General features: G+C 36.2%; 1 long non-coding RNA gene across 1 annotated transcript in view; it reads right to left on the bottom strand.

The window, feature by feature from the left end:
- Positions 1 to 7150: 7150 nt before the first annotated feature.
- LOC110337133 overlaps positions 7151 to 25249 on the bottom strand; it is a 127009-nt gene continuing 108910 nt past the window's right edge. Inside the window, exon 4 of the long non-coding RNA XR_002381244.1 lies at positions 7151 to 7413. This is a non-coding gene — a long non-coding RNA (uncharacterized LOC110337133). The remainder of the gene's footprint in view (positions 7414 to 25249) is intronic.

The following is a 25249-nucleotide window of genomic DNA, read 5'->3' on the forward strand; positions in this document are numbered from 1 at the left end:
ATTCTTGACATGTCTTCACGGAGACCCAAGTACTAGCTTTTATGAACCTCTGACTTAGCTCAGTTACAGCTGGGAATTTGAGCCTCGTTGAGCACATAGGGAAATCACCCTTCTGAGGACTGTCTGTTCTCTACCTCAGAGCCCATCCACATACTCTTACAGGAGAGAAAACTGCCTAATGGCGCCCCTGTGAGTGCACTGTTCTGAAGTTGCTGAAGTATAAAATACAGCATTTTCCTTGCCTGGTAACTCTCCCATCAATTGTATTGGAATAAAAGATAGCTACCTCCATGTAAACCTAAGGAAAGGAATTGGCAGAGAGTCAAGGAAGGTGAGGAGGCTGTGGTGGTCAAAGGCAGGGCAGCCATCAGGGTGAGGTGGGAGTGGGTGGGTGCGTGGAGGAGCACACTCATGGAAGCAGGGGAGGGGGCATGGGATAGGGGGTTTCTGGAGGGAAAGCATAACCTTTGAAATGTAAATAAATAAAATATCCAATTAAAAAAAGCATAAACAAAGGCAGGGAAGGTATTTCCTCCTGTTTATGTATTCAGAATTATCATGACCCTGACCATGGAAAGTTTTTGCTTACTGCTTTGTAATAGGTTGAGGAAAAAAAGAGCAAGATAATAAAATATAGTTTTCAATTGTACCTGTTAAATGTACTGAAATATTAAAATGTGTGAAAATATAGAAACCTTTAAAAGTTGCAAAGTGTACATGAACATAATACATATCTGAGCACATACAGTGTAATATAGACAATATCACCTTTCAGAAGTACTTTTATTTATTTTTTTATTAGACGTTTTCTTTATTTACATTTCAAATGTTATCGCCTTTCCTGGTTTCCCCTCTGAAAACCCCCTATCCTCTCCCACCTTCCCCTGCTCCCCAACCCACCCACTCCTGATTCCTGTTCCTGGCATTCCCCTATACTGGGGCACAGAACTTTCAGAGGACCATGGGCCTCTTCTCCCATTGATGACCAACTAAGCCAGTCTCTGCTACATATGCAGCTGAAGCCATGAGTCCCTCCAACTCGTTGGTTGGTGGAGCTCTGGGGGTACTGGTTAGTTCATATTGTTGCAGAAGCACTTTTAAAGGTTTGTGAGTTTCTTTCTTTCTTTCTTTCTTTCTTTCTTTCTTTCTTTCTTCCTAATTGCTCTAGATTTGAATTGATGACAATTTACCCAGGGACAAGCAGCGTGTCGATTATGCATGATCGATCCCTGCCAATGTGTTATTTATTATTATATTATTATTATTATTATTATTATTATTTTGACTTGTGATTGATGTAAACCCTCTCTGAAGTCATCTAAGTTGCATGGAAAGTCATTCCAATCACAAACAAGCAGCTCAGGCCGAAGTGTTTTTTTACATTACTTCTGTCCACATTTGCTAGCCTCACTGTTTTATTGCTTGAGGCATGGAAATAGCTGCCCACAGCACACCCACTTTTAGTGCCTCTCGGACAGATTCTCATCAAAGGAAATGGAAATGAGGCCACAGTGAGGGGCTGTGACTAGGATGAGCTCTCCATGGTTTCGTGCACACACACGCTATTTGAGTCATTTTGCAGGCTGTACTTTCGCATCCAGAAGAGCATACCCTCACTATTGCAATTCCCATTTCAAGATGCACAGCTGTTAGAGTAAAGTCTGTCAGGAAGGCATGATGGCATGATGGCTCTCTCTGCTTCTCCAGAGAGACCAGCCTCATTCTCTGGATGTATCTCTTAAAAAAAAAAAAAAAAATCTAGAAAGTACAGGACTTCTTACCTCCTACCCGTTATGCATTGTCTTAGCTTCCTTAAACAATGCATTGATTAACCAGTGAAAGCGCTGTACTCACACACACACACACACACACACACCACACCACATACATGCACACACCCACACACACACCGCACATACAAGGGCACACACAAACCACACATACAAGATGCACACACGCACACACCGCACCTGAAAGCGTGTACAGGTACATGCACGAGCGCACACGTGTGCGCATGCGCACACACACAAACACGGACACACACACACACACACACACACACATTTTGGCGGTCAGATTATGTCCATATGATGTGGTTTCTTCCAAAAGTTACCTGCTTCTAGAATCAGCCAGCTAGTGACCCCACAGAACAGCAAACAGCACCTGATTTCAAATGACAGAGACTGCTGTGAATGAACTAGAATCCAATAAACTCCTGAAAAATGTAAAGTTTTGGTCAGGCAGCGGATGCTGAAAACTCTCCCTCGTTTGACAGATTTCCCAGTGATTGTGAGAAATGAAGCCGCAGAGGATGCAAGTCAAGGGTATACGCAGAGTCACGCCGGCTGTGGAGTTACTGAGGAAGAGAAGAGGGAAGCTTGGAGGACATTAAATTATGGCAGTGTGGGTGGCCAAATAACCAGTGGGAGTGAATGAAGTCGAGCTTTGAGTACGCAAGGCCTGTGAGATGTCTCTGAGAGTAAATGCCCCTGCTGCCAGAAAACCAAGCTTGACAACCTCAGTTCCATTTCCAGAACCGCCACGGTGGAGGGAGAAGGCCATTTTCCCCAAGGTGTCCTCCGATCTCCACATTTGTGCTTTGCAGACAAAGAGCAACGGGGCCACGCCCCCTCCCACACATAAATACACAAATGAAAATAAAAGACTTAAATTAAGTTACCGTACTAAGGTACGGTAAGCAGGAAGCCAGGATTATAACGAACTGGTGATAGTTTAAGTTGAACTCGGTGTGATTGGTGGTCAAAAGTAAAAACAAAACAAAAAAATAAAAAAATAAAAAAAAAAAAAACAGCAGCAGCACAATAGAGAGACAAGCTGAAAGAAATACGACAGTGCATGCTTACACAGGCTGAGGAGAACTGAGGAAGCCTTTGAGTTTCAGCCCATCTTCATCTTGAATGGACAATGACGGCCTGTTCCAGCATATTTAAATGAACAAATAGGCCTAGGAATGCCTCACAAGGTTCGTGGAAGAGGAAACTCCTGCTGAACCGAATCAGTACATTGAAATGATGTGGTATAATCCAAAATCTTGTACCATCACTATAAATCTGTACATTTAATTTTTTCATTCAATTTCTAACCATAAATTTAGTTTTATTAAGTTTGATATGGTATAAGATAACTCATGAGAGATCAGCGTTTATTTCTACTAATGACAATTTCAAGCTTTTCATTGCTAAGTAGTCTGTGTTTATGTATTTGGAAATATTAATTTTACACCTATCAGGTACACCTGTGAAGGTATTTCTAATTTGAACTTTTGGTTTTGTTTTCTCTGAGATAATGGTATATTCAACTATACTTCTGATATATACTTTGTCATACTATTTCAGAAAAATTACAGTAAACTTAATTTTAAATTTTATTATAAAAGATAAAATAAATCCCTATTTAGTGCTATATCCTCAAAATAAATCATTAAGGGTCTATATTAAATATACAGAGTCTAATGGTTATTTTTTTATTTCTATATATATCACAAGTAAAGAGGACCCTTGCATGAAACCTTGGAGGGTCCTTTAAATGTATTCTTTTCTAGCTTAAGTGGGAATTACTTATATTTAGAATAAAGGCTTTTTACTCACCACTCTGTATTTGTTTTTAAAATGGAGTCATCACCAGGAAATAAATATTGCCTAAATTTCTCATTTTTCATCCCATCATCAGCCACCAAACTATTGCACATGCCAGCAAGATTCTGCTGAAAGGACCCTGATATAGCGGCCTCTTGTGAGGCTATGCCAGTGCCTGGCAAACACAGAAGTGGATGCTCACAGTCAGCTATTGGATGGAACACAGGGCCCCCAATGGAGGAGCTAGAGANAGTACCCAAGGAGCTGAANGNGGCTNCAACCCTGTAGGTGGAACAACAATATTAACTAACCAGTACCCCCTGAGCTCGAGTCTCTAGCTGCATATGTAGCAGAAGATGGCCTAATCGGCCATCATTGGGAAGAGAGGCCCCTTGTTCTTGCAAACTTTATATGACACAGCACAGGGGACTGCCAAGACCAAGAAGTGGGAGTGGGTGGGTAGGGAAGCAGGGGCGGGGGAAGGGTATAGGGAATTTCAGGATAGCATTTGAAATGTAAATAAAGAAAATATCTAATAAAAAAAAAGAAGCTTAAACCAAAAAAAAAATGTCATTTTATAATCACCTGCACAAATATCTTTTTGAGTATTTCAAGCTATATCGTTTCCTTTTTCATTTAAATGCATTTGCAACTGCTTGTTTCATGGGCTTCTTTTAGACATAGAATTGTTCGAAATGGCTCAAGTCTTACTTATACGATTTTTTTTTCTCAGAGATATGGAGAATTCAAAACACCATTGAACAAATCACTCTTTGGTTCTATGTAAAGCGTAAAAACATTCAATTTACTTTTAATATGTCCAAGTGCATGAAGAATAAAGCATTTGACCTTTAAACACAGAAAGATGGTCATTCCATTTTATTACTAAGCAGAAAACTGATTTTCAGTCAGTCAGTAAACACTTCTATGGCTTAACAAAGTGTGTGTGTGTGTGTGTGTGTGTGTGTGTGTTGACATTGACATTTATGTTTATTTCTTCTCACCTTATTCATTGAGGCAAGGTCCCTCACTGAAGCCAGCACTGACAAATTCTACACAGTCCACGTATTGCTTGTAGCCTATGCTTCCAGATGTTGCTAATACAGATAATTACTAGGCAGCTTGGTAATTTACGTGAATTCTGCAAACCTGAACTCTGGTCCTCCTACTTGTAAGACAAGCGAAGTGTCACCGAGCTAACCACAGCCTCAAGGAACATTTACAGTTCTAAAACATTACCCTAACCACGGCACCCAAGAAAGGTATAGTAAGTTAATGTATATGAACAAGAAAAGCATGCTAATTTTCTAGGACACTGCCATATAGATTTTTGAAGAGGCTATACAAGTTTGCACTCCCACCAGCAATGGAGGAGCTTTCCCCTTACTCTGCATCCCCACCAGCATGAACTGTCACTTCTGTTTTTGATCAAAGACATTCTGACAGGTGTAAAATGGAATCTCAGAGTCATTTTAATTTGCATTTCCCTGATGGCTAAGGATGTTGAACATTTCTTTAAGCACTTCTCAGCCATTTGAGATCCCTCTGTTGAGAGTTCTCTGTACCCCATTTTTAATTGAATTATTTGGTTTGTTGAAATATAGGGTTTTTTTCCTCCTAACTATGGTAGCAGGGCTGTCTCTGTCTCTGTTGCCTGTTTTGGGGACCCTGTTTTCCTACTAGGGTGTCTTGCCTAACCTTAACAGAAGAGGGGGTGTCTAGCTTTACTCCAAATTTATATGCCTTGGTTGATTGATATTCATGGAAGACCTGCTCTTTTCTGAAGAGAAACAGTGAAAGAGTTGATTGGGGGGGAGAGAGAAGAGGAGATGTTGTGGGTAGGGATGGGAAAGAGGAGGAAGGAGAAACTGCAGTCGTGATGTAAAATAAATGAATAAATAAATAATAAAAATTAGCAACAGCAACAAAAACAAAAAAGCCCCCTTTGGCTTCTCATCTAATTAAACAAAAGTATCATATCATACAATCTCTAAAGTTGTACAAGTGGAGAAATTTCTTTTTATCCTATATTTAGACTCAAATATTTATAACTCCATGAGTATGTAAATGCTATATGGGAGGGTATTTTTACCAGGCTGTAATCTGCATTTCATTAAGGTGTTCAAAACATTTTTTGTTTAAAATATAAGTGATCAATGATGTAGAGAAAGTTCTGAATTTATAACTAATGTTAAAATTTAAGATAATATATTTTAAAATGTAACTTACTATTTATTAAATTATGAATGTTCAGAACCACTGATGTGGCTCATGGTCTTTTAAATCAGCCAGCACTAGGGAAAACAAGATTAGAAACAGATTGATTTGGGAGTGGAATATTTTTATAATTTGGGGTTTCTAGCCAGCCAAATTATGGCAGGGTATGATTTTAAACTCCTCCTAATGTCAATTATCACTTCATCCATTTATCAGACAAGAACCCAATCAGTATTGGGGGTGTTTAAATGACTCAGTCATGCCCTGCAGCAGATACAGGAATAAACAATGAATCCTCCTGCACACATCATCCTCTTTGATTGACAGGAAGAAATGTGTATCTCTTAGATTGAAGAGCTTTCATCATATATAAACATGTGAAATCCTCTGTGATATCTAGCCTCTGCCCTCAGAGCAGGTGAATATATATATATATATATACATATATATATATATATATGTATATATATATATGTATGTATATATATATACATACATATATATATATATATAAAACCTTTTTTTTGACTGAGAAGTCACACTGACTGTTTTCTTGTAGCATTTGGAATACATTAATGATAACTTTGCTTGCTATGTCTGCTCGAGCATATGCGCATGAGGTCAGGAGTCATGTGAATAGAACTCTATGCACCTGATACAAACTAAAAAGCACCCTGTTTCTCAGTGGAATTTCTGAATGACGAATACTCCTTAGTAAGAAAATTTTAGTGATCAGAATTTGTTCAGGTAAGTTCCTTCAAGTCGATTGAAGTAGCTGGACTGTAGCAACGGACTTGACATTGCTGAGGAAGAATCAGAGGGATAAGGTGAAGTCAATCTCAGCACACTAGGCTTAAATGACAGTGCTTTCTAGGTTATAAAACAAGCGGATTTGGAAGAGATGGAGATAGAACTTTGCGACAGGACCCCAGGATCGTCAGACACAACTCCAAAACAAAAATTCAAAATTCAAACAAAAAAACAAAAAAAAAAATTCATTTGTTTTTTCCAATCTGTGATATCTTGAGAGCAAAACCACCTGTCAGTCTCTCTACCCATCCACCCACCCACATACTCACCCACCTCTCTCTCTCTCTCTCTCTCTCTCTCTCTCTCTCTCTCTCTCTCTCTCTCGCTCGCTCGCTTGCTCGCTCAGCAGTGATTCACAGTTTCAGGCTGGGTTTAATCAATATTGTTTACAAATTGACTGTGCTTTCTAACGTCTCTTATTCTTTCCATGAGAGAGTCAGTTAGACTCTTGCTCCCACAAGATGCGCACCTACTCCTTAAGCACAGCAACAGATAGGGAATAAATTGACCCTGTACACCTACCTAGTGATTGAAAAGGGTCAAATTTGTCAATATTTCTGGCAGTTAATTCTGACCATTGAACACTTTGAAATATAAGAGCTCACTTCAGATTCTTTTCTTTTGCAGAAGAGCTGAGCAGTGAAGTCCTAACTCCCTCAGCTAACGTGTCTCTTTCTTCAAAACATGAACTTCACTTCTTTCTAACTGGTGTTTCTTTTCATAGACGGCACTCTCTGTGGCTTTTTGACTCATACAGATTATTATGTGAGAAGAAGACATAATGTTTAAACTGTTGGAGTGGAGAAAAGAAAGCAGGTAAAAAAATTTAAATACAGAGTTAATTAGGAAATTATTCAGGAGAAAAGTATTACTCGTTTATGTTATTGGCACCTTTAAAGTAGTTTAAGAGATGGCAAAATTTCCTTTGAACAGCAAAGTGAGAAAACAGTCAAATATAAAATTCCATTTTAGTAAGTAATTATTTTCACTTAAATAGTCATTTTTAAAGATGTCATTCGGAGAACAAATAGTAAGCACAATAATCACCAAATTATGTGTCACACAAAGTCAATAGTCTTTGGATAACACGAAGGGGATCAGCAGAGAGTTGATTCCATGTTTAAGTTTGTGTATTGAACTTCACTTCTGGGCACAAAGCAGGCACAGTCTTGTCTGCCCCCGCAGCTCTGTTCCAATTTCCATCCACCCAGTCTCTATGGCTAGCTGATTTGCCCTCTGATTAAGAAAAGAAAGAAAACTGCTACACAATTCTCAGGGTGGAAGACATTTGAAAACATTCTTTTGTGTAGTTCCTTACCATTATTCATGACCTGTCTTGTTTGTTTCTTTCCTCAACAGCTTTTAAAAATAAACTCATCATTTCTCTCTGTGAGACATTGAAACTTGTTACACTTTAGATTTTTTTTTTATTTGCATTAAAAACTACTAACAAGATTTGGAGTGGAAATCATTCTTCATGGCCAACATTATGAATGTTGTATCATGTCAAAATGTCAAAAGATTTACAGTGAGATTTGCTCTTTAAAACCAAAATCTCCAACACAGCAATCCAAAACTGATTTTTGAAAAGCCTATCTTTTCATTTTTTTTTATTAATACAATTACATCATTGTTCTCATTATTTTCCTCCCACAAATCCTCATATATATATATCCGTCCTTGCTCAATTTCAAACTCAGGGTCCATATTTAAATAGTGTTATTGCATACTTGGATGTGAATGACGATTTATAATGCAACATTACTTACTGATGGAGATAATCTCAAGAATTTTAACATCAGAAAATCCCTTAGACCTCGTTTTAATTTCTTATAGTTCTGAAACGCATCCATTTCACTCTGCTTGCTCTAATGATAGACTTTAATCCAAAATTTTACTCATATTTTTTGTGGTTTGTTTTGTTATGTTCCTTTTGGTTCCAAATATTCTCATTTATATTTGGGGATGAATCCACTATGTGCCTTTTTGAAGGATCTATGGTTTTGACATGAATAGCCCTTTGGGCTATTCCTATCCATATTTAACTTTATGAGATACTGTCTGCGTTTAGTAGTGCCCTGGTAAGTTCTTGTCACAGTTGTTCTCTCAAGTAGACTGTGAACTATTCTTTGCAGCCTCAGTGAATCACAGTGCTTACAGTTAAGACCACCAGCTGGAAACACTGTTAGAATAATGTACAACATATAGATTATGCCTAAGTATTGCTTCTACAAATTAGCCCCTTTAAAAATCAATAGCAAATCATCATGATTATTAATTCTGGTTCCTTTCTCGTGAGAATGGCAATTATGCAATCCTGTCAATTTTATAGGACATTGATTTTCAAACAGTTAGAAGAACCAGAGGAATATGTTTTAAAAAAAAAAAAAACATAATTGAGGTTTTTACTGCCAGGTCTGCACTCTTTGTAGATTTATGTTCTTTATTTTATGCGTATTTTGCCTGGTTGTTTATATGTGCAATAAATATACTCCTGGTGCCTGTCGAGGTTAGAAGAAGACACCAGATTTGGGATTAACAGGCAATTTTGGACTACTAGTGGTGCTGTGAACAGAACTGAATTGCTATGAGACAGTGACATGTGCTTTTCACCTTTGTGCCTTCTCTCAGAGCTATCATCTTAAAACCAAAGTAGCAGCTTGGGACATGTTTCTACTTTAAAATGTTCCAAAGAGTGTTATAAAAGTTTTCATCTGTCTGCTTTTCCTCTACAAGACTGTATTATTTTCTCTCTGTATGATAAAATCATTAATTAACAAATTACAATCAAATATACATAAGGACAATTCTATCAATATAGAGTTTATACCTAATACACAGGGAACATAAAAGAGTGAATTATGGTTCTTAAATCACATATGGTATGCCTATAAGAATGAATACTATCAGATTCTATTTTGAAGATAATGAAAAATAGATTGTAACAGTTTAGTATATGTGTGTATTCTGCTAAGTAATCAAGATTAAAAACAAACAAAACAAGTCCTTAAGAACTAGGGAGATAGTTCAATATGTGAAGTACTGGTTGTGCAAGCATGAGTCCTGAGTTCAAATCTCTGTGATCCAGTTAAGCCTAGCAACTGGTCTGTGTTTCCAGTGTCCATCATATGAAATGGAAAACAGAATCACAGAGAACTTCCAGAAGCCTGTGGGGCAGATTTACTGACCCATGCAGTGGTGTGCAACAGAGAGTCCTTGGCCAGCAATGACATAGAAGGTTGTCCTCTGACCTCCATGTGTTCATGGTGACATGCTTGAGACTCATTCATACACAGGAATTTGCATACACCTTGAACATACAGAAAAAAGACCTTAAACTTTACAGATGAAGAAATAAATTCATTAACTGAATGAAATGATTATGTTTCTAACTGCAACTCAAGAATTACTTCTTCTCAGTTGAAAATCATTTTGAATATTTCAGAATGTGGTCTCCATGTGAGCAACAATCACCTTATGCAGAACTTGTTAGAAATGCACACTTTTCAGTTTTACTGTGAGACAGTGGAAAAAAAAAAAACTTGGATCTTTGAGAAATGACATGTCTCTCATCAAGTCTTCCAGGAACTTTGATTCATATTAAAATTTTAGAACAACTGTTTTAGTACTGTGGAAATATCAAAATCTATACTACAATGCTCTGTTTAGAAATTCTGTTTGATCACAGAATTTAATTCAACACATTTCCATCTTCCATTCCTCTGCCTCCCTTCATTTTCTTCACGTATCTGTGATGGGGCCAAGTACAGATCACATTTTATAGTTGACATCTAATTCTCAAGATCATTATTAGTTAGAAATAACCTTTTTTGAATTTTATTTTGACTTCTAAAATTATGTCTTTGTAATGCCTTTTCACCATATGATAGGAATATGTTCTTTTTAACAGGTGTGCCTGCATTTTCAATTGCTCCCCCCAGCTTGTGGAATAGTAAGTGTGCATCACATGAATTCACACACTTTGTGTAAGATAAAGCAGAGGGGGGGCATGCAAATCTATCAGAGCATCTCCAATCCTGACTTTCTATCATGCTCACATTTTAAAATTTTCCAATGATATATTTATTCTAATGTATTCAATTGTATGTAGAAGCTCCTTAGCATTTATTATTTCCCTGTATTTTGAAATTGTTGTTGTATTTGATGTGTTCATTTCGCATTTGTGTGTTGGGATATATTCTAACTCACATGTCCAAGTCAGAAGATAGCTTCTGAGAGTTGGTTCTCACCGTCTGTCTCCCAGGTGATCTTGAATCACAGAATTCACACCCTCAATGTTGACAGAAAACATCTTTGTTCTCTGAGCCATCTCATCTTACTCATGTTTGCATATTTTTGAAATGATTGAAACATTTACATTAAAAAGCAAACAAATATTAGTATAACACCTAAATTAAACTTTTAAAATTTAGTTTGCAAAATTAAAACAAGGCCCACCTTAATCCAGACTGTATTAACATTTATTATTATGTTTAAAGGTCTTATATTAAAGTCAATATATTTACTACTGAGTAGAGTGTAGGTCTATGTGAGTGTGGATTGCTCTGGTATATAACTGGAAAGAGACGGAAGAACAAATACATCTTTGGACATAAGCCTTTCTCTTATATAGTTGTTAAAGGTATTTCAACACATAGGAAGACAGTTTTCAGTACAGCTTAAGTATTTGAACTGTAGCATGTTTAAGCCTCCCACTTGAGACTGCATTAATAATGTATAGCATGTTATGTAACTCTACTCCACCTTTGTTATTTTTCATCTTGGTATAAATGCTTTCAATATTTACTCTTGAAAGTATACAATGGATGTTTTGTTGATCTAGAGAGTATATTGTTGTGACAGAACAGGCTGAGTGAAGGGGGGTTCTAGTTTTCAATAAGGCTTCACAATAGGGAAACTGAAAATTTTGGGTAGGGTTAGTATTTGGTCTCTCATCTCATTGAATTTATATAGTAGTTCATTAGAGATTATTTCCAAGGTAATATGACCATATTTCAGTGCTAATGAAAAGTTTACCATTTAAGATGTTTACCATTTTGCATAGCTTCAAAAACATTATTCTAAAGAGAGCTTCATCGATATATAATTATTGTTATACTTAAACTAACACTATAAAAGCCTCCCAATCCTAACAAATTAGATTGAAAGTCAAATTAATGTTTGTTAGTTCTTTTGGCTCTTCAAATCCTTACTATATTAAAAACCATGCTGGTTTCTCAACCTGAACTATCTGAGAACAATTCACAGAGTAATTTCCTTTATCAGCTTCCAGATAAGGTCACAGGATCATAATCTACAACAGTTTCCCCACACAGTTCTACACTTGACTCAAGAGATGGAGACTGAAGAAGACAGTGTGAAGAAAACCAGATGAAGGAACTTTAACAAACATCTGCCACACTGCCGTGGAATCTATGTACAATGTAGAAAAAAATCATTTAAAAAGGCCAAATTATCAAGTGGACAGTTGAAATGGACTTCAAAGAAGGTAAGTAAATTTTCTTGGAGAGATATTTTTTTCTTGTTGGCCCTAAACCCTAAGACAAAAATAAGTTATTGTTTGTAAAAATGAGTATGTATAAATTATTACTAAGCTATTATACACATACATAATAAATTACTATAAACTTAATATATTAAACACATTACTGTATCATATAATTTGATTCTTTAAATTTAGGACATCCTTTACACAGTATCTATATGATAAACTTCTTCCAAATTGTAGCACAAGCAATTAGAGATTTAATAAAAATAAATGGGGTTTTGTAAGCAAACCAGTTTAACATTACATACTTAATAAAACACACACACACATATTAGTTCTTCAATAATACCAGCAATTTTAAAATCATTTATTATAATACCAAAATTCTACATTTGTAGGTAATTTTATGACATTTTATAAATCATTTAAAAGTATCCTTAAGGAAAATGTTTTCCTGCAGAGAATACAGTAGGTTTTTTTTTAAAATATAGGCTTGACTAATATGTTTTTCACAATGGAGTTATGATGCTTTACATAGGACAAATAAACTTGGCTTTCAAACCATCTCAAATGTGTGAGTTTTTAGAAAGGCATTCAATTGATGTACTGCAACACAGTTATATGTGCACACTGTTATCTCATTATTTACTGTAATTGGCTTTATGTCTTGGTGATGCTGGCATAGATCAGTTACCATAGAGATGCTTTCAGGGTTTTAAGAAGAGAAGTGAGTTTAGTCTCTGTGCATTACTTTGGTGTCATACCAATATTATTAGAAAAGAAATAAATTAATTTTGTTGACCAAATAACATATGACATTCTTGTACCTTAGGAGAAAAGTTAATCTTGTAAATGTCTAGGGCAGGATGATAAATCTCACAGCAGTCCGTTATGCCTGACTTTTTTTTTCTTAATTTTGGTAAGTAAAGGAAAATTCCAAAAGACAGATTATCTTCTCTATGTCTCAAATTCAACCAAAACTCATATCAATATTTTCTAAATTAATCCTGGACTTTCTGATGCAGACATTTTCACAAGGCGCATGCAAACTCCAGCCTCCATAATAGCTTTGTACAACGGACACAGGAGATATTACTGGGGAAGCGAAAGCAGACTTCCTGAAGATGGGCTGAATGAAGAGGGTTCATAGTAGTGTGACAAGAATATTTGCATGGCTTCCTGTTAATCATCTACTTGGCACACACAGGGTGTTTGGTGTGTGTGTATTGAATGCCAGGATAGAAAAAGATGAACCCACCCAGTCTGAGTATAGGGTTACTGGAGCATTGCTATCATGGATCTCAACAAAGAATGAGAGCCACTGTCTCTTGATGCACCTGAGGACACCTGTCACAGAATACTCAGACTGTAGAATCCTAGCTTCTTGAAGACCCACATAGAAAATTGCTCAGGAGACAGTGCAACTGGCTTAGAGTGGATTTGTATATAATATGTGGAGGCCTACATTTATTGGTATTTTTTCACTGAAGAAAGTTGAATAAGCTTAGCACTAAATAAGTGGTTTGCACATTATATCGGTAGAGGTTCGGCTTGTTCTCTGTGACAAGTTTCACACATGGCAAATCCACTATTTTCCTGGACATGACTCTTTAGTCACTCCTCCTCTGAATCTTTTGTCTCCTCATTCCCTTTGCCATATGCTATGAGGCTCTCACTGAAACCATACCAGCGCCTTTTTAAGCCGGTAAAAAAAAATAAATGTTCCTCATGATGGGCTGTAGTCATGTCTCCTTAAATCACTGGGACGGGACCATTGCATTTGGAAACAAATAAATACTCCATTGGTTTAGTGTTTACTAGAGCAATGTAATAATCTAACTGAGGGTATACTGTGTCTAAGGCATTAACTGACAGACTGTAAGACATGCACGCATTGCCTCCATGGCGTTTCCCCATGCTGTGATTCATGTGTCCTAAGGTTACTTATTTAATGCATAGGATGATGGTTACTATTGATTCATCTGAGGCTCTTCGTAAAGTTCTATGACTGACAGCAGTTGAGGTCTGAAATACAGTTTAATTTATTTTTGTTGTTTCTTGTTAAGTAGATACTTCAAGTGGGGAGATAGGGTTATAGAAGCTTGTGAAGAATACCATGAGTTTTTCTTTAGCGTTTTGTTTGTTTGCTTGTATATTTTATGAGTATGCATTCTAATGGGAGCCAATGAAACAGTTTAACATCGCGGATCTGGAAAAGAACCTTTGCTTATAAAACCAGATAACAAAGAAAGATGGGTAAATACGTTAGTTGATGAAATTTGGGGTGATTCTCTAAGAGACTTTTAATACATTCTTTCTGTTACCAAATCATCACGTGCTAGAATGAATGCCAAAAGTAAGGGATGAAGGAGCAAGCTGCTATCAGGTCAGTGTGGGAAAAAGGAAGCACCCAGGGAAGTGATGCTGCTGAGGCTACACATGGTACAAGGTCCAGGCCCTCAGACATGTTCTCTCAGCTGAAGACCTCAAATCTCACGGGAAGACCAAACATTTCTATAGGTATCAAGAACTCTAATAGAAATATAGATATAGGTTTAACTAAATAATGTTCTTTATCTACAGCATAATCACAAAGTCAGAGATTTCCAGTAATTTGATTATTACCTCTCCACCCAGGCTAAGATCTAATACCATGTTCTGTCTCAGTGTCCCACAATCCCAAAGAATGTAACTGGATCTATAAAGAAATGGATAAATTGTGTCCTCTGACAAGGTCAAGTCTTCTTAGGTGAACACGGTTTTTCTGTAACACTAGCTATTTTGTTTATATTCTTGCATCTAGGGATTATTCCATGTGTCTTTGCTTTCTGCCTTAGGTTGACATCCATATTTAAAGGACTCACTCATAGAACATATTAGCACACTCTCTGCCTTCAGGCTCCAAATCAAGAAGTCTGATTATCTGTCAGTCCTGTTTATCATTATTGTAATTTCTTAAACTTCTACATATTTTTTTCTAATTTTCAAATTATGTTCTCTAGGAGGCATTGAATAGAGATAGGTAACCAGTAACAGCATTTGAGCACACATGTCTTAGCTCGCTAGTACATCAACAACATTTCTACATGTTGAATTGCCCTTTGAATCTAGAACTCCTTCAGAAGCACAAATTAGAAGCCAACACACAGTGTCAAGCAACTCTGCTTCAAAGCAGTACAATTCGCACAAAAATGTAAAAACCAATTCACAAAAGGTTGTTTCCCAAGAAGGAGTAATATAAAGATTTCATCTGCTCCAGAACAAAATCTAAACAGAATTAACACCAAATATTGTGCTGAGATCTCTGTGTGAATTAAATCCTTGAGTTCAGTTAGTTAGTAACAAGTTATGCTTACTTAATTCGACTAAGGGTATGATATGTGGTCAGCTACCTCCTGTTTACATTTAAAATCTGAACTGACCTGACGAGTCTCCAATTTTTTGCCAACATTCTCTAGTTTGCTGAAGGGCTTCTGAACCCTTTTAGTTGGCTAAAATTTGGAGAAAACTCCATGTTCTCACCAACTGATGAGAATGTTTATGGAAAAGAGTCTGTGATTGTCAAATATGACACTGAAAGTTATCTGTTAGACATGTCAAGCAAGAAAAACATGCAGGTGTTCTGACGTTCATGGCCTCATTCTGGCAATTGACATGATAAACCAATATTCATCAGAAGGATATAATCAGGACTTTACGTGAACTCCATGAATATCAGAGTACAGTATGCAAACTAGAACTTTTCTATAATCGTATAATAGTAATGAATTCTCCTTTGTGATATGTATGATGAACTTCATGGTATCTTAATTTTAATGTTCTTACAACTATGTTTGGTAGATTTAAATAAAAGTTTAATTTATGCTTATTATTTACGGTTTGGTTGTTTTTGAGAAAATGTCATGTAATTGTTCCATTGATTTGTTATAACTTGCATGAAAGCTATTATTATTGGCCAGTGTAAGATCAGGCTCTGAGATTGGTGGCTAGCCAACCAAGTACATGCACATTCTTTCTAACAATATCTATGTCCTGTTATCTCAGATCAGCTTAACCTGATATTGTCCAACTGGGGGTGGGGTCTATACCCTCTTTCTCCCAGGGTAACTCATACATCATTTCCAACCAGCTTGAGAGAAAAAAAAAATCATAGAGTTCTTTAGAAAGCAAACCCCATAATGATTGTATCTCCCTGCTCTACAGCACCTTGCAGTTTACAAAGCGTTTTCATGGCCATTATCTCACATAATGTACTGCTTGCAAGCCTCTGGCTTCCTGGGAATTCTATTACCCAAATCTCTCAACGGCGACTTTCCAGGGCTATATGTTTCACAAGCCTTGTTGGGTTTTCTTCTATCTTGCCTTTCTCCATCAGTTTTATATTCCCAAAAGTGTTATGGCTGTCCTCTCTAATCTTAAAATTTTATCTCTCCTCTCCCTCTCACTGCACCCAGTGCAGTACACAGTCAATCTATATTGGTTGATGGTTTTTCTCTCAATCTGACTTCCTACTTATCAGGCAAGCCTTTCTGGAATTAGGCTTCCTCTTTTGTGTCTTGGGTACAATTTTTTCACTTCTAATTAAATAGTGCCCAGTGCCCTGTGAAGACATTTTGGCTTGTGTTTTTTCCTAAATTGCCAATCTCTTATTAATGATTTCCATTTTCTGATGCAGGTAATTGCTTCTTAACAATATCTATTCTTACTTTATTTATTTTATGCACAGCTTATAACCAGCCTTTCTGAAATGTTTACCTACATTGCTAAAGAATGATTGGCTTATAATTTATGTTATAGAAAACTTCTGTGAAGAAATATATTTTCCCATTCAAACAAGTTTTATTGAGTGAGAATATGGAAGGAAGCCAGAGGTAAGGAATTTCGATCATTGGCATTATATTAAAGGAAAATATTTTTCCAAAATAACTATAATACTGAAAATAATTAACTAAATCTCATAAGGGACACTATAAATATATCTGTAAACTTCAATTAAGAAAGCATATTTTATTTTATACTAATAAGCTTAATATCATTTAGAAAGGTTTATGAAATTTTAAATTATATATGACAATTTTGTGTGTGTAACGTTCTGCATGGCATTTTCTCTAGTATATATTGATTGTGCTCATGAGCTTGTGCACATATATTATATTTGCAGCTGAGTATGTGTGCATATAAGTAGCACCCAGAGGTTGATATCAGATCTCTCTCTCTCTAATATGCTCGCTCCAATTTACTTTTGATCTCAGCAAACCCAGAGATCATCAGTTCTTCTTGGCTGGCTGACCACTTTGCCTCAGAGATCCACCTGACTCTGCCAATCAGTTCCAGACATAAATGATGGCATAAGCATTTAAACAAGGAGTTGTGTTCCATATAAGTACTAAGCAAGCTATAAAATATTAGTGGGGCAGTGAACATCATGAAAATGTAGTATGGCATGTACTGTCCTTTGTTGTGTGATTCCAATACTTATCCCAGTGTAGTGAGGAGGCATGTAAAATTGTATAGAATTGGAATTCTGCTGCGTTGATGCATGCCTAATATTCTGTTCAAGGAAATGGTACAGCCCTGGTTCCCTATGGGAGGATGGGATTCTATATGTATAATGCAACTTACCTGTTCATTTAGTTAGAGTCATTTTATTCAGAGATGTGGCAAACACAGGAAAACATAATGATGTGCAGAAAATAGAGAATGTTGATTTTTAGATATTTCTTGCCAGCTTTCAACAGTTTTAAAGACTACCTTCAGCAATAAATGTTATTTTCATTTGAACTACTTCCCTATTACTTAAAAGCAGCTTGCTGAAAATTTAAGAGACTAAGAAAATTAGCCCACTCTCCTCTGCATTTCAGCTAGTTTGCTTGTGATAGTTAACCAGAATTCATACCTATTTAACATCTTATGATTGAACAGAAATGTGTACTATACATTCCAATGGCAAATGAGCCTTTTGAAAAATGGGTTGCAGAAAATATAATATAGACACTTCTGCCCTTCATGAATGTGAAGGGAAAGTCATAAGTATGTGAAAATTGAAATGCTTTGGTATGTAATTTTACTACTTTAGGCTATAGACAATTGGCCAAAAGCCAGTTTCTAAATAAATGTTCATTGTTCTTCCCTAAAGGCACTTCCAATACATTTTACTAATAAGGGTGTTGTTTAGTAGTGCATGCCAAAGGTCAGAGCCTAATGAAATTACCCTTTCATATTTGGATCTTTCTGGAGAAGAGATAACACAATTAAGAATGTGCATTTTTTGACTAGATGAATTGAAAGTCTTCAGCATGTCAAAACAAATAAATATATGCTAATTAGTCCATAGTTGAGTTTAAAGTTGTTGATGAAGCTTTGAATTGTGTAGGACTAACTCTAATTATAAAGGCCAGTATTCCCTAGAATATATTTACTTCTATGTGGATGATTTGATTACAAAGCTATTTGAAAATTAATTCCTAAATGCTTTCTTAAAATTTTGTACTTGAAAAATAATCATACTGACGAACTCAGACTTCTCAATTAGTTCCACATGCATTTTATTTTGTTCTTTCTTGTTTTACGACCATAGTGATTCTCAATGAATTTGACTGGAATGTAGTAATAAAATCTCGTTGGTCCCTCAATTCATGGGTATTAATGAGAGGGGGCTCCAGAAGCTGACTGAAAAGTGGAGCACAATGAATAAACACCCCACAACGCACATGCTGTTCTTCAGGACAAGCTGGTCCACTCTAAAGCCACGATGGATATAGGAGAGAAACAAAGTTCTTTCTCAAAGTGTGACATTCTAGGACACAACTGTATCCTTCTGCAAAATTTTCTTTGGCAGTACCATCCAAGACAATACTCTACCTTGACTGACTCAGTGATTGGACCACAAATCAGTTTCCACCCAATGGTTCATACAATCTATTTCAAGTAATACACATGGGTTTTGCCTGTATGTAATTCCAGAAATTATATTTCCATTTTATTATGTAGAATAATACTTGAGGATTTCAATATGAGTTATTTTTTAATATACATAAAGGCATTATTTCCTGAGTATACAAATAAAACTTATTTTGTATAAGAAATATTCAATAGATGTATTGTCTTTTTAAAAATATGTATATATGTGTAGACCAGGCTGGATTCAAACTCCACTCCTGATTCTCCTGGCTCTATCTAAGATTTGGCTTCAGCAAATCCAACGGACAGAGGGTCAAGAAATTGAACAGAAATATATAGCAGTGGGAGATGAAGAACTGGGAATAGCTACTAGAAATTCCCAGATGCCTGGGAAGTGAGAGGCTCCCAGGACCCAATGAGGATGACTCTAGCCAAAATTCCCAACAAAAGGGAGATAGAACCCGTAGAGACTATATCCATTGGATAAGTAAGGCCCGGGGTTAAGGGATGGGACCACCCACCTATCTGAAAAATTGTTCCTGTCTAAAGGAAATGCAGGGACAAAAACTGGACCAGAGATGGAAGGAAAGGCCATCAGAGACCACCCCATACCTAGGGATCCATTCCTTCTGCAGACACCAAACCCAGACACTATCGCTGATGCCAAGAAGTGCTTGCTGACAGGAGTATGGTATAACTGTTCGCTGAGAGGCTCTGCCAGCACTGGACCAATACAGATGTAGATACTCACAGACAACCATTGGACCAAGCAGAACTCAGTGAAAGAGTAAGGGGAAAGACTGAAGGAACTGAAGGGGATGGAAGCCCCATAGAAGAGCAACAATATCAACCACTCAGCCCACCTAGAGCTCCCAGGGACTAAATAAATAACCAAAGACTATGCATGGAAGGACCCATGGCTTCAGCTCCATATATAGCAGATAGGTTTGCTTTATCTGACATCAGTGCTAGAGCAGTGAATCAGAAGTGGGAGGGTGAGTGAGGGAGCACCCTCATATAGGCAAAAGGGATAGGGGATTGCAGAAGAGAAACCAGGAAGGCAGACAACATTTGAAATGTAAATAAATCAAAAAAACAATAAAGCAAATAAAATTGTAAAGTGTATATGTGTGTGTGTACACGTGTGTATATATATATAGGAAGCTCAATGGATATGAGCAGTTATTCAGTTCTCCTGAAGGCCTGAGTTGAAGTCTATAGTGCGAGTGTAAAAAGAGCACAGAGGCCTAAGCTTTTAGCCCTGGCATCAACACTTTTGAAGATAATTGTCTAATTCATCTTGTAGATATACTTGCCTTTACCTATTCTTATGGATGTCCTTGAACATAGGTCTAAAGTGTCCTAGTTACTGGAGAAATTACGTTAGAGAAATTTCAACACAGAAAAATCATAGAGGCATTATAGTCAATGATTTTTGTTTGGTTGGATTTTGTTTTTATTCCTGATGGCAATTAATTTTCTTTTGGTTAATCAAATGTAAAAGGGATAAAGGACATATTTTTCTAAACTGATGCATATGAAAAATTAACATTTTTCTTGTAAAGCATGTTGCCTCCATACATAGATTTCCATGAGCTAGAACAGATCTACAATATTTATAAAACAATCCAAAGTTTCATTCTATGTATCTTTTCTTTCTAGGCAGTTTGCCAAGGTGTAGACACATAACTCTGACTGTTCTGGCAATGTTAGTTTCTCCTAGGTCATTATTGTACTTATGAATGGAATGTCAGAATTATATGAAGTTTGTATTTCCATTTAAGAGAAAGAGAGTAAACGCCTAAATCTTTGATTTCTTTTCTGTTGATTTCATTCACTGCAGTCTTTGAGAATATAGTATGGAGATACAGATGTATTCAGAATTGTATCTCTGGATGCTGCAGTGTATACTGAGTTATCCAAGCTCTTTTGGTGTTACATATGTGGTCCCTTTTTCATACCTTTTTGTTGCATGTACTGCTAGGCAGTATACATAAAAGATCTTGGTGTCTAGGGTATAAAACATGGGAAGATACTGATACCAAGAAGAGATTCATAAAGGGGATTTTAAAAAGTTGGAGCTTTTGATCTTGGACTATCAAAAGAGAATCTATTTTTCTTACTCTATAGCTGGACAAAAGAAAGAGTAGGAGGACAATTGAAATTGTCTTTGCTTCCTGAATGGGATAACCACTTTAAGGTATAAGGGATCAAGGTTCAAATAATAGTAATGGGGATCTTCTGAGATTATCTTAATAAAAACCTGTTCTCTAGGCACAATGAAGCTTCTAGTTTGTTAACTAAGAAAAATAGGTAGATGACCTGATAATATATTAAGTACATATATTAAGAAAACATTAGATTCTGAAGATCTAGAATCCTTCTTCCAATAGATGGTCTTCTAAGGGACTATTGAGAAACTTGATAGATATGAACATGACCCTACCAAAGAATAATAGAGAGTATTTCTATTATTATACATTTACAGCTTAACTTGTACCATGGCTAACATTGGTAGTTTCAGCATAAAGGTGGCAATGGCAGGTGGATCTCTATGAAATTAAGGGCATCCTGGTCCACACAGAGTTCCAGGCTATATATTGAAGCTATCTCTTAAGAAGGGGGAAGAAAACAAAGTCTGCAGAACAAATAATAAAATACCATTTAGAAACTAATTCTATTAGTTCACTTCTGGGAATTCATCCAAAGGGAATAATAGAGGATGTGAATATCAACAAAGGTGCTCATTATGGCATTACCACTAATAGAGAAAAATAGAAAACAAGGTAACTGTTCAGTTCTGGTATATGTATAGCATTAAATGTAGAATGTGATAACATTATACTGAACCACACACAAGGAAATTGAAGCCATATTGTAAAGCAAAATTTAAAAAAGCAATAAATTCATATTACCAAGTATAGCAAAATGTTTTTAATCTAATAATCTGTAACATAGTGCTGTAACATCATAAATTATTCAGTGTTAACATGATGCTTCAGGTATTAAATTTGACACATGACCTCCTCAGAAATATATTGTATAAATTTGACATCATACTATCACTGTTTCTCTCTGTATTTCTGTCTCTGTCTCTATCTCTTTCTCTGTCTTATCTCTGTCACTGTCTCTCTCTGTGTGGGTACATGTGCACTTGGGGGTATGTATATACACATACACATGGACACACACATAGAATATACAACACATAAATAAATATTTTAAGTGTAGGTAGAACTCATTCTAAAATATTTTGTTATTTATGCTTAAATATTCAAAAACATTTCTCCTAACATATTTTATCATGTATATTTAAATAGCCCAAAATACAAACTCAGGCTTTCTAAATACTCTATTTTGATGCACTTCAGATTAAAGGACAGTCAGAAAGATTCAATTTCTCAAGTGGAAACCAATAGTGCCTCCCACAGACTAGCATAACTGTAAGATAGGTCTAGTGAGGAGTCATCCCTAGATGTGGATGCAGAGTACGCACATGCCTTAGGATTTCAGAAGAACTGTCTCCTCTGAGACCCGCAGAGGCACAGGGAGGGAAATGATTGAATGAACACAAAAGATGGCTGTTTAGGTAATATGCTTCATGAGGAATGACGGCACACAAGAGGAGAGAGAGAGCCATGCATATTACTAACTGGTCTCCCTCCTCTGCTACTGAATGATCATCTGTTAGGTCTTCTTACTCATCCATCTGAAAGAGGACAAAGGTCCAGGAAGCACTGTGGTTTCTATGATAGCAAAGAAGATGGACAATGGTCAATTTAAAAGAAAGAGTATTGAGTGTAACTGCTGAGTTGTAAGATCGTTTTTAAGCAAAATGAATACATCATAAAGTAATGTCAATGGTCATCTCAAAGAGTGTTACAGTTGGATTGTAGGGAATTGTGATTTGCCTTTCTAGCATTCATGCCTAAGTCACTAACTACCTTTGGTGCTGTGTCTATAATAAACATTTTACTGTTAAAATTGGAGCCTATTCATTTTTATTTTATGTTAGATATATGAATGAAAAAAATCTCTGCTAGCGATATATTGCTTTACCCATAGTTCAGTGTTTCACTCAATGTCCTTCAAGATGCTGCTTCTGTCAAGGAACAGACACACAACATATGAACACACCACTCTCTCTCCCTCTCTCCTATCTCTCTTGCTCTCCCTCTCTCATATGCACCCAGCCACTAGATAGAGAATAAGAAACTTTAAAATGCTCATCCCTAAACTGACTAGCTATTTAATACTTTTCTATCCAAGGTTTGGGAATCTATGTAGAAAATGGAGCAGAAAGATTATGAGAACCACAGGGAGTGAATAACTTCATGGAAACATGCTTTCTAGACTCAGCAGGGCCAATGCACATGTGAGCTCACAGAGACAGCAGGCATAAGACTTCCTTAAGCTCAAGCCAGACAAAATCCCAGATAAAAGAGTGAAGATTGGTTGGACGTCCCATACCTGGCTAAAGAGTGAATAGCATTCCATTGCTGAGTGGGGGAAAGTATTTGTTAATTATTTCTCCTAGTAGAGAAATACTTCTATATCTACCCACACTCCAGGGAAATACTCACACCCATGACTAATTGACAAGCATAAACTAGACTTCTACAATTTTTAAAATTTGTTTGTTCAGAGAGAACATACAACTTGGAAGACAGGTTGGGGATAGATATATGGAAGTAATTGAAAGGGATAAATATGATCAAAATATTGAAATGTAAAAGAGAGCCATACCTAATATTTACAAAAATATGGCCCATTGTGTTCCTAACTATCCCTAGGCCTAAACCTGGAAACTTCTATCCTCCATAAACTCTAATCTTCTTCAGTCATGGGCTTTGAAGGCTTCTACTGCCAGCCTCCATCTGCTAATCTAGTCCTGCGTTATTTCAGCCTTTGAGAATGACTGCTGAATGACTCTCTCTCTTCTAGAACTCTGGCTGGCTGGTTCATTTGAGTTGTTATGGCTTAAACTCTTCCACCCTGACTGATTCCAATTGACTTCTCTCTATTTCTGATTGAATTGCTCTGCTTCAAAAGACAGCTTCTGGCTGTCATGATCTCAACTGCTCTACTCTGAACTGAGTTCAGTTGCATTCAACTGAACTGCCTGGAACTAAACTGCACCAAACTGAACTGAACACCACTGAACTCAATTCCATTTTATTCTCTTTCTCTCAGTCATCTTTAAGTAGCTTCTCTTTCCTTCTGTTCTCATGATATATATATATATATATATATATATATATATATATATATATATATATATATTATCTCTGATTCATTCTGTCAAATATTTCTCTGAGGCATCAGTTTGTCTGCCCTTAAATGCACTGCCATTGCTTGAGATCAAAACTCTATACTAAGAGCCTATCTGTATTGCTGCTGGATCATATCTTTAGATGTAATCCTTGGCCAGAGGAGCCATGTTGCAGGATTAAAATTCCTCTAAAATATATTGTAGAAAAATCTACTATATCTATATCTATATCTATATCTATATCTATATCTATATCTATATCTATATCTATATCTATATTTATTTATGTGTCTGTGTTTATATATATTATTGCATTTAAAAAAACAATAAAAAATATTAGGACCTGGAAAGAAAAAGGTAGCATATGCACTCTTCTAAGATATGATCAGCATATTAAATTATGTTAATAAGAGTCATTTGTAGAATGATTGTGTGATACAACATAGAGTAAGAAAGAATTAAAAGTTTTAGTTTCATTTCATATAAAATGCAAATCTTAATAAAGGCAATATCACAGAAGAGAATGTGAACAGACAAGTAGACAGAGGCTTAACATGTTTACTGCAAGATAGTCTTGTAAAAGAAGTGAGAAATGTAGCAGTGGTGGAGGGAGATGCCAAAATGTGCAGAGCATTAGAGAGAAGGTAGATTGGGGAAAGGATAAAATGAATATGATTAAGACAGTTCATATGAATTTTTCAAAAACCTATAAAACCCACAACAATATAACTGACATTTTATGTTTCAAATATTTATCTTAAGAGGTATTATGAATTTAGTTGTCATAAGTTTATTACAATACAAAGTAGCTTGGGAGCTTGTCTTGACTTTGAACATATAAAAAGTAAAATATGTTCGTAAATGAATAAGAAGTGTGGTGACCCAGGGCAATTTAGTGAAATGTTCTTTTACATTGTCTGTTTGGTTGCTGACTTGGAGAGATTT

This window comes from Mus pahari, chromosome 19, assembly GCF_900095145.1.
Source record: "Mus pahari chromosome 19, PAHARI_EIJ_v1.1, whole genome shotgun sequence".
NCBI classification, from domain to species: domain Eukaryota; kingdom Metazoa; phylum Chordata; class Mammalia; order Rodentia; family Muridae; genus Mus; species Mus pahari.